This window comes from Vespula pensylvanica, chromosome 16, assembly GCF_014466175.1.
Source record: "Vespula pensylvanica isolate Volc-1 chromosome 16, ASM1446617v1, whole genome shotgun sequence".
Lineage (NCBI taxonomy): Eukaryota > Metazoa > Arthropoda > Insecta > Hymenoptera > Vespidae > Vespula > Vespula pensylvanica.
In genome coordinates this window covers 2166469-2177214 of record NC_057700.1, presented here as the reverse complement: position 1 = coordinate 2177214, position 10746 = coordinate 2166469, and the positions used below count along the sequence as shown (strand labels likewise).

At 29.5% G+C, this 10746-nt stretch overlaps 1 protein-coding gene across 6 annotated transcripts in view; it reads right to left on the bottom strand.

Moving 5' to 3' along the window:
* The window catches only part of LOC122634865 (metabotropic glutamate receptor 2-like), a 149878-nt gene that overhangs the window by 21054 nt on the left and 118078 nt on the right, over window positions 1-10746 (bottom strand). The gene's annotated exons all lie outside the window — the stretch shown is intronic.

Sequence of the window (10746 nt, the reverse complement as noted above, 5' to 3'; positions counted from 1 at the left end):
ACACTTGATGTAACTGTATACTTCGCGTTAGTATAAACGTAATAAAACAAGATAAAATAAGATATGTGTAATTTATTGGTTAAATATATATTTAATCTCGTTATGGATATGATTATGGCGGTATATAGAATTGTGTATACATTTTGTAATGCGACACAAGGTGCAGTATATGTTTGCTCTATCTTTTTTAAACGCGACTTAAATTAATTATTATATATTGTGAAATATTCATAATATTCTTTTTTCACTATACTTTCTTTTTTCATAACGTTTCTTGAATAATTTGCAAAGTGTATTAAATTAAAAATGAAATTAAAAATTAATCTGTAAATGTATTAAACAATTGACAATTTCGTATGTATTTTTTTTTTGATTTATATATTTGTATATAAAAGCCACGCATAATTTCGTAATTTTGTTTAAATGTAAAACGTGTTTTTTAATGCATCGAGAAATCGAAATATTCATTGCTTAATTTTTTTGTCATTTTAATATTTATTTTTTATTATTTCAGCATTACAATCTGTGGCTTAAAATATATACTATTAGATTTTTGTGTTAATTAAATTATCAAAAGTGAAAATATTTGGCCATGGATTGTATATGGATTACATCTTTCCACACATGCCCTTTTATATAATTTTTTGTTACAGATAGTTTTACGTAAAGCTACAAGGTTAAATATTGGAAAATATTTCTTTATCAATGGGATTAAAAACAACATCAAAAGTAACATTTCAAGATTGTTAATACTGTCATGTAGTATATGACATAAAAATAAATTAATAAATATTATAGATACACTATATAAAATAAATTTGTGTTTCAGGTTTTTCAGAAGCTTTAATCAACAACGAATCAAAAGAAAACAATAATATAATTAAATTGCGAAGGACGTCAATGAAGAATTGCAGTTATAAAAAAGAAAAAGCAATGGAAGACGAAATATCTGCAATTATTTTTTTTATTCCTTTGAAATATTGAAGAAATTTTTAATTAATCTTCACAGATTATGTTTTTTGTTACAGGAAATATCGTTTAAATTGGCAAGATTCGATTCCTCTTTGTTGGTTTTTGTTTTCGAGAATGAATGAATGAATGAATGAGTGCGTGTGTGTGTGTGTGTATGTAAAATATACTGTGTGTATATGTTATATATATGTTTTCTTAATATATGTTCTATTTTCAGAATATAATAACATCATAAATTTCTTATGTCCACAGGTTACCATAGGTTACTGGTCCATTACATAAAATTTGCAAATTAATTTTGATTGTTTTATTTTAATTATAAAATGTTTCATGTTCATAAATGATTAGTCATTTCTCATATAAAATTTGTATATTATTTTAATTGCTTAGTGTTTAATTATAAAATGATGTTTCATATTCACAGGTAACTGCTGCTTTTTTATATAAAATTTGCTTATTTTTTATTTTATTTTATTTTATATTTATTACTTCTTGTTTAATTATGAAATGGTTTAAATGTTTCAGGTTCCCATGTGACTGTTAATTTATTATATAAAATTTGCGTAGTATTTTAATTGCTTGTTTAATTATAAAATGGTTCAGATGTTTTATGTTCACAGGTGGCTGCCGGTTTATTATATGAAATTTGCATATTATTTTAATTACTTGTTATTTAATTATAAAATGTCCTAGATGTTTTATGTTCACAGGTAGTTGAGCTATTTACATCACCTGAAGAAATTGTGTGGATGGAATATATATGGAATTAAATGCTGAATGGAATTCAGTGGTGTAACAAAAATGAATTCATCAATCTCTTATCTTTTTCAGAATTAAATTATTTTTATTATGTTTCAGATAACAAGAAGATATCTTCATAATATTATATATTCTTATGTTTTCAGTTTTAGCATAATGCGATCGATTGGAATAGAGTTTCATAAATATGTTTAAAGAGCTCTCTTCCTTCGCGGGTAGGTAGGTCGATATCAAACGGATTCATAAATTTTGGTCTAATCTCGATCGATTAGAAAAAATTTTTGATTCATTTCGCGATTGTTGATTTTGTTTTTTTCCAAATTATAATTTTTTCTAAATTATTATATCTTATAGAATATATTCTATATTCTATATTCTAAATTCCATATTATTCTATGTCTATATTAGTTCTAAAATAATTAATAGTAGAGTCATAGCCCGTGGGTCTCCGTATGCAGCAACCTCCAAGCGGTGAGACCTGGTAAATCGGTATTGTTTGAGATGTATTTTCAAATACAAAGCAAGCACTACCGAGCTAATGGCTGCATTTAAACTCAATCAAAATTTATTATATTCTATGACGATTTTCTGTATCTTTCCATAGTGTTTATTTTTCGTGTTTCAAAGTCTTGCACTTAAATATTTCATGATATTAATTATGCAAATTATTTTCTTTTTAGATTACATATTTAAAATTTAAATGTATATTTAAAAGAGACATGTACATTGAACAGAGATACCGTTTTATTATTTAATGTATTAATTATTACATTTACTTTTCAGTTTCTATCAATGTGCCGGTCACGATCGCGTTAACATAAATCAGCATCCAACTTGAAAAAAAAATAAACGGATTAGGGAAGGAGATAGGATGTGGATTCTTATCGAAAAGGTACCCCATTAAGTTAGCCAGAGGAATTGCGCAAATCACAGGGACACAAGAATTCGGGTGGAGGGAGTGAGAGCGAAAGCATGTAATCTAATGGAGCGAGAGTTACGTAATGCCCGTTCCTTTTTCTCTAGGGTATGTCACAAAGAGTGGTGGTATGGAGGCTGCTGGTAGTGGTGTCCTCCAACCCCAAGGGAGAAGGCGACATCCGTTGATTTATATCGACCGATGACCCAAAGTAAAGCAGCTCTTACTAACGGGTCAACACCTTCATTTCTACCCTCCGCTTCAAGGTTTCGCTTGGTTCAGAGATTATTTTTCTATCCCTCTCTCTTTCTCATTTCCTCTCTCCCATCCATTCTTTGTCTCTCTCTCTCTCTCTCTCTCTGCTTTGTTCTTTTACATAATGTTAACTCGACATCGAGACTAATTAACAATCAAGTATTTGTGAACATTTCCATTGTTAGCGAATTTTAACAATTTCTCTTTTTCATTTCCAATGTATATATAATATACAGAGGATTTAATTAAGGACTAATTGTTATTAGCTAAATACGTTTTTATGTAATACGATTTTTCTTTAATTTTTTTTTTTTTTTTTTTTTTTATAATTGTGTATTCTGATAAATGTTTTTTTAAAGAATCATTCATTATATTCAAACAGAATCAAGGAGAGATTAGTACGAAATACTTATTAGGATATAATCGTATCGACGATTTAAATTCATAATTTTATCTAATAATTAACAGCACGTAATTACATACAAATCAATAGTTCATTCGATTTTTAAATATTACGTATATTAACATATTGTATATATTTTGCATTATTTAGATATTAGATTTGTTGTAAAATCAATCTTTGAATAAATGCAAAAGACATTGTTAGAATATTATACATTATAATATTAATGAGAAGTATTACATTATATACCTATAGTATATTGTATTAAGAATATTAACATATTATATATATATCTAGATATCAAATTTTAATGGATGACCTTTTGAATAATTTAATCGAATTATCAATGGGTTAACATTTCGATTAGCTGAAAATCCAAGGTAAAAGATATTAGAGAGGGAGAGAGAGACAGAGAGAGAGAGAGAGATAAAGGACAGAGGAGAGAGTACAAAGCTTATTATCGATTGATGCATTTCTACGAAGTCTCTTCTATAAAATGTCAGTGATTAATCGTTGTCCCTTCATACTTTTTAAAGGAACAACCTGCAAACGATCAATCTGTTTCCTTAACCTCTGCTCTTTTTTTCATTTTTTTGCATCGTACTTTTCGCTTAATAATAGCCTGAGCCCTTTTGAAAACTCAAGACCAGGAACCAGAAGCTCCTATTTTTAACGTTTTTTCCAATATCTCCGAGTCCGTGACGCATCAGCAGCTTTCTCTCTTTCGACACGAAGCCAAGGAGGTTCGTTACAAGAGCTACGAGGATTTACGTTTGTACTTACCGAACTTCTCGAAATAAATTTTGGTAGTAGTAAGTTCCAAAGAAAGGAGGGTAGAAAGAAAAGTACGATAAAGACATATATATAAAAATATATAGAATAACTCGTATCATATTTACTAGAATTTTCTTTTTATATATACCACTTATTTTATTTTTACGTTCGTCGTTTTAATTTCGAATGCGATTGTTTTATCCATAATTTATTATTAGTATTATTAGTATTATATTAATAATGAATATAATGATTCATTGTATGTATTATACTGAAGAATTTATTCGGATTAACATTTTGATTAGTCATTGAAAATATCAGTTATTCTATACACTGAACAAACCTTGACATTTTTAGACACGTTTGTAATAAATAATAATAATTATTATTACACGTCGCTATTATTTTTACAAATAATATAACATCCAATGAGATAATTAACTTACTCCCAAATGAACGAGAGATCTGATTATATTCAGGGATATTGAGATATTGATATTTCCCTCAAGAGACTCTGATCGAGTGATGATACTTACTAAATCTGTCAAGGTCTTAGCGATGACACTTCAACCACAAGAAGCTTCGTCCGTTGAGAGAAAGTGTCTTAAAGTCGATCGATGATTTCAACCCACGACGTGAAATTCGATAAACGTTAAACTCTTTAGAAGGTAACCGAAGGATCTCTCTCTCTCTCTCTCTCTCTCTCTCTCTCTCTCTCTCTCTTCGCTTCTTGCGAAATGGAAGAGGATGAGTTTATGTAGCGAGAAACGAGTTAGCGTTATCTCTTCGCTCGGTTATAGCAGCCTTCTTTATCGTTTCTTTTCGTAACGCCTAGACGCCTTCTTTTTATTCGATCCGCGGTTAGAATCTGCTTCTCTTCGTTCCTTCTCTTTTCTTCTCTCTTTCTCTTTCTGGTGTTCGCACTTTCTTACTTAAAAAAAAAAAAAAGAAAAGAAAAAAAATGAATATATTCATCATCGTTTGTCAGAGACAGCATACGAAAACCAGCAGATTCTCCGCGTTGTGTCTTCCTCTCTTTTATCTTTCTTGCTTTTTTCTCTTACAACTTCTTATCATGGTTTCCTGCAACGGAGAGATATTTCTTTACCATTTCTCATTGTTCTCTTCTCACGACATGTATTTTTCTGTTCGCCAAGGTATGGTAACGTTGTCTTCCTTCTTCCTTTTCTTTTCTTTTCTTTTCTTTTCTTTTCTTTCTTCCTTTCTCTCTTTCTTTCTTTCTTTCACGATTTCATCGTTTATTAAAGTCGATATATCTTTTGTCACACTTTCACGATTTTTCTTCACGAAACATGATTATAGTACTGTTAATATTCTTGCAACGGAAATTATTGTTAATTTACATTGTTGTTTATTTTTTGTTTTAGTCTTGTTTATTTATCTTCTTTTCTTTTCTTTTCTTTTTTCCTTTTTTTCTTTTTAGAACAAGACAAAGATGACTATCGAGCTGCAATACTTTTATTCTTAGTCGATCGGTTTTACACGCGCGTTTCAAGGCCACTACGAAATTGCCAATTCCTTTGTGAAACGAGCATACGACGTTACGTTTAATTGAAACGAACCGGCTGCGTCCCTCGAAGTCCAAACCGCGCGAAATTGCCACGGTGACGGGTGGCATCGATAAAGTGGAACAAACGAGAAGGCTCGAACGATCGACATTTGCCTACCTTCTTTCTATCTTTTCTTATCTTTGAATTTTCAAAATTGATAAGAGACAAGAAGGCAATTTCGGTATTCGTTTAATATTAGACCTAATCTAGGAAAGTATTACATCTTTTTTTCTTACTTTTCTTTTATATTTTTAAATAAAATTAAAATATTGAAATGACTTTGAAAATGAATTTATATATCTGCCTAAAAGGACATATTTATATGATTTGTTTTTTTATTTAATAGGGATTTTAAATTCACGAAATACGACGGAAATGATATAGAAACCTATCAGATTGTAACATCGTTGTTTAGAAATAACATTAAGGAAAAGAAAATTAATATTGAGAAAATTAAATGTATCAAAAGAGCAATGAAAAGAGTGATTTATTTTTATGTCATTTTTAGATTGCACGCATCATAAAGACGTCGTATATTCGTGTTGATACAATGTTAGTCAAAGTTTAACGATAGAAACAGCTTTACGTAGAGTAAACTTCGACGTTCGTGAGTGATTTTCCATTTGGTCGCTTTGAGTTCAATTGTTAGGATCAATTAACAGCTGTCAGATTGATTGATCTATGAACAGGATATAGAACCATCAGTTCTTATCTTATCATTTTTGAAAGAGGTCATTTTTTAAAGAGAAAAATAATAAAAGAAAAAAAGAAAGAGAAAACAAAAGAATTAGTAGAAGGGACTCTTTGGGATACGCGATTACAGATTAATTAGTGTTTGTTTAATTAATGGGTACTATAACAAGAACGTGAAAATAATAATTATCTTTCGTTGGTACAAGGTTTTATAAAAGGAAAATGTTAAGAAGATTACAAGAGAAAGATACACACACATATATATATATATATACGTATTATCCTCCTCTATTAGTAATTAATTAATTTTCAAATGTACGTGGTTTCAATTAGTGAAGTTAATATAAATTAATGCGTAATGTTAGATACGTGCAATAATCTAGTTCTTCATTAAAGTAAATGTAACATTTTTCATTATCTTTGTTTTCGTTATTTAATTCAATTTATTTAATAGTTAGAATATCTTGGTACGGATAATTGATAAATCAAATTATGCGTCAAAGAAATTAATCGAGAATCCAGTGATTATGTAATAATTGGCGTTGAATCGATAGATTAGGTTGAAGTGCCATGCTATTCGGGAACACAGATCTAACTCTCTAGTCGTAGATTTTCTTAAAAAGCTATGCACGTTCATCGGTCCACGATCGATTCTCATCGTGGAATATCTACAATTTTAATTCTCGTTTGATATATCACCACTGGTGAGAACGGATGACAAATTCGATATCGGCTAACGGTACGAAAGCCTACGTGCTTCTCGTTCTTACACAACGAATTCTGTGAACTTTCGCGTAGAAATATCTAGCAGTGATCCATTTTGCATGGTCGCTATTGATGAAGCTCAATACATGAATAGAATAAAGAGAGCCTAACGATCCCTTCAATTTCCTACGTGAATGGAAATTTTTAGACGGTTTGTGTCGATCTCCTTTTAACATATACATAAAGAAAAAATGAAAAAAATATTATAGATCGTCGAAAGGGATTGAAATGAATTATGAAGACAATTTGTTGTCAAATTGTATTCCGTATATTTAAGCGTTTCGTATTAACGTCGCTATTTTAATAGGTATTATGTTTAATTTCTTTGCATCTTTTTATGTTTTCATATTATTTCTTTATTTTAATCGAACGCGTTTTTATTTAAATGTTATAGCGTTTACGTACATTTTTCTCTTTCTTTCTTTTTTTTTTTTTTTTTTAAGTTGTTGAGCTTTATTCAATCTCGATCTTTTATGAAAGTTTTATAGTACTTAATGAGCCGTCTCAGTTTCACTATATGTAAATGTATATGTGTAGGTATACACTTATACAAGATAGATATATCGCGAGATAATACTACGTGTTTATATATTCATTCCAACTTAACTCCGAGAGTATAACTGGAACGAGGTTTGTTATGTACTCTTTCTTAAACTTTATCCTTTGAATTACTTCATTGCTACATTCCCAAGAGAATGAAGATAAGATGAGGAAGAATATTCAAGTGAAGATTAAATGCGATTAAGTGCGGGAGAGATATGCTAATGAGAAGACGATGAAAGTAATTTGAAAATTTTAAAAGCGATTTCGTTGAAAAATTTCGACTTTATAACAAAATAAATAGAATACACCTAATAGATATTCTTCTTCCTCGTGGGAACGAAGTTAATTTTAAATACAATTATTTTCAGTATAACTCGTCACCTTTTGTATTTAATTAAGGCTTCTTTCTATTATCGAAAGAAATCGCTTAAGATTTGACTCGTTCGTTTTAGGGAAAATGTTATAGGAAAACGAGATCAATTGGACGCTGGTTGCACGAGAATGTTTCCTTGTGTTAAGAGTAGATTAGTACATGAAGTCATTAAAGAAATGAGTCTTCCAATCTTCAGAAAGAAATTGATCCTTTTGTTCATATCTTCTTTCTTCTCTATTTCTTTTTTTTATTTTAAACTATATTCGCTTTTGCATTGGAATACTAATGGTGTTATTTTCATTAATTGCATCCTGCGATTCGTACTATCCATCCAGCCATAATTTACGTCCTACATTTGTCTCTTAAACAAGACAGTCCGATCTATTATCTTAACGAAAATAGGCAGAGATAGGTAATGGTGTAGGTTAATCGCTTTATTCAATATCCTGTGTGATATTAGAATAGATTTTAGAAGGTTAGGAGAGAGCACAATCCTGCTTGTTTATGCGTTTCAATCCGTTCGAATAATATAATTAAATGGTGAGAGAGTTAGTAGCGATAAAGAGAAACAAGGAACAGTATTTAGAGCAAATGAGCGATGAATTATTTGGAAAATTAATATCGTTTAGGAAATCATTAGATTTTAATATTAATAGATGGTTTTTAGTTTGATAAAATATTTTTTTTAACAATTTTAGTGTTGTATTCTATTTTTTATTATTTTTTTTTTCGGTCGGTCTCGCTTTGGTAGAATCAACGTTTTTGTTCTTTTTTATTTTATTTTATTTTATTATTTTTTTTTTTTTTTTTCATTAGACTCGTTCAATTTTGACTTCCTCTTTTTCTTTCTTCTTATTCTTTTTTCTTCTTCTTTTCTTTCTTCTTCTTTTATAGTAAAACACTTTCGTTGCTTAGCACTTTCGAAATTGCGAATTCTTTTACTTTACTTTTGTCCGGTAAAAAGTGTTCGAGAAGTTTCATTTGTAGTGGTGAGAGAAACCTTATGCGCACCGTCAAGAATTACGATCTAAAATTAAATTCGCTATGCTTTCTTCCAGTCCTCTATACTCTTGTCTGATCCCTCTCTTTTCTTGCGAGAAAATCCTTCAGAGATCTTCACCTTGTCGTTGCTCATCGAGAATAAGTCATTTTGTTTTGTCTCTTTGGGGTGTTAATTTCTGTTCTTAAAATATTTTCTTTGGATTTAATTAAAAAACAATCTCGTGGAGATTATAGTTCTCATTGGAACGATAAAAATTAAATATGTGGGCGTTGCAAAATATTTTAGAAAGGAAATACAAATACAAGAAGAAACATAAATATTTTTGAAATAAAATTAATGAAATATAATGACGATGCTAATTTATAATATGACATTTTTTATACAATGTAATATTTTTTCAATATTATCATAGTTGAATTAATAAAACTTTTGGTCTAATTGAATATAAAAAAAAATACGTTTACATGCTTGAGGGTATAAAAATAAATTCGTTTTGAATTCGAATCGTCCAATTTCAATCGAAATCTGCTAGGCAAAAAATAGAAATAGGAAATTGGATTTTGCTCTATCTCCGATTTCGAATGACGATATTACAACATCGATTCACTTGAATTCTTAAAAATCTACGTTCTTCCTTTCGCAGTAAATTTTCATAGGAACAGACGAGGAATTGATGAAATTCTGTGGTTAATTTGGTAAATATAGTAGATGTGTATATATAGATTCGTGTGTGTTTAGAAAAGCTTCTATGCATCTTCTTTGAGCATTTCGTTAGTCTTTCGGGAAAGGACTACGTGCCGTACATGTAAATGTAAACCTAAAATGTCGTGTCTCGTATTTTCTCTTCGACTAGGGAAAGATGTATATATAGGGTTGAAGGTATATGTAAAATAAAAATTTCAAACGTCCTGAATGAGTTTTCTCTTTTAGACGAATTTATCTTGAACATTTTTTTAGTATATCTTTTTGTGCGCATACATGAATGTCGGGTGAAAGTTTGACAAGTTAATTTGTTTGAGAGATCAAAATCATCTCTCTCTCTCTCTCTCTCTCTCTCTCTCTCTCTCTCTCTCTCTCTCTCATATATATATATATATACGTAATATGTAATAGTTCTTTTTAAAGGATATGAAGAATCTCTCAAGATGGATTTTATTGTATGTGTTAGTCCATATAAATTGAAACAATATTATACATGCTCACGTTATTTTATCACGTCGATTAGAATTTCAAATTTCACGACATTCACCTAGTATCGTATTATTCTCTTTTCTTCTCGTCATTTCAATCCGCTTCGCTATCGAAGAGATTGAACTCGGATAAAAGAGATGGTCACGTGCGTTTCGCAATCCTATCTAACCGTGACACATTCTTTATTAAAATTTATTCCAGTAGTTGTGCGATGGAATGTATTATCGAGATAGATTATTTGTGACACGTTTAATATCCATCGCGCTTGCTGTCCTTTATCCTTTCATAATGATTCGTACTAAATTGATTTCCTATTAATTTTAATTATTCTATCATTTTCATAAATCTCTTTTCAATTTTTCTTTTCATTACGATCAATATTTTTTTAAATACCAATTAAATAATTTTCTATATGACGTTTTACTATATGACGTTTTTAACATATTGTAGTTTGAATTGTTTGTAGAAAATAGAGTAACTTAAATTTCTCTTAGATTAGTGCGTTTCAAATTATTACCATAACTTATG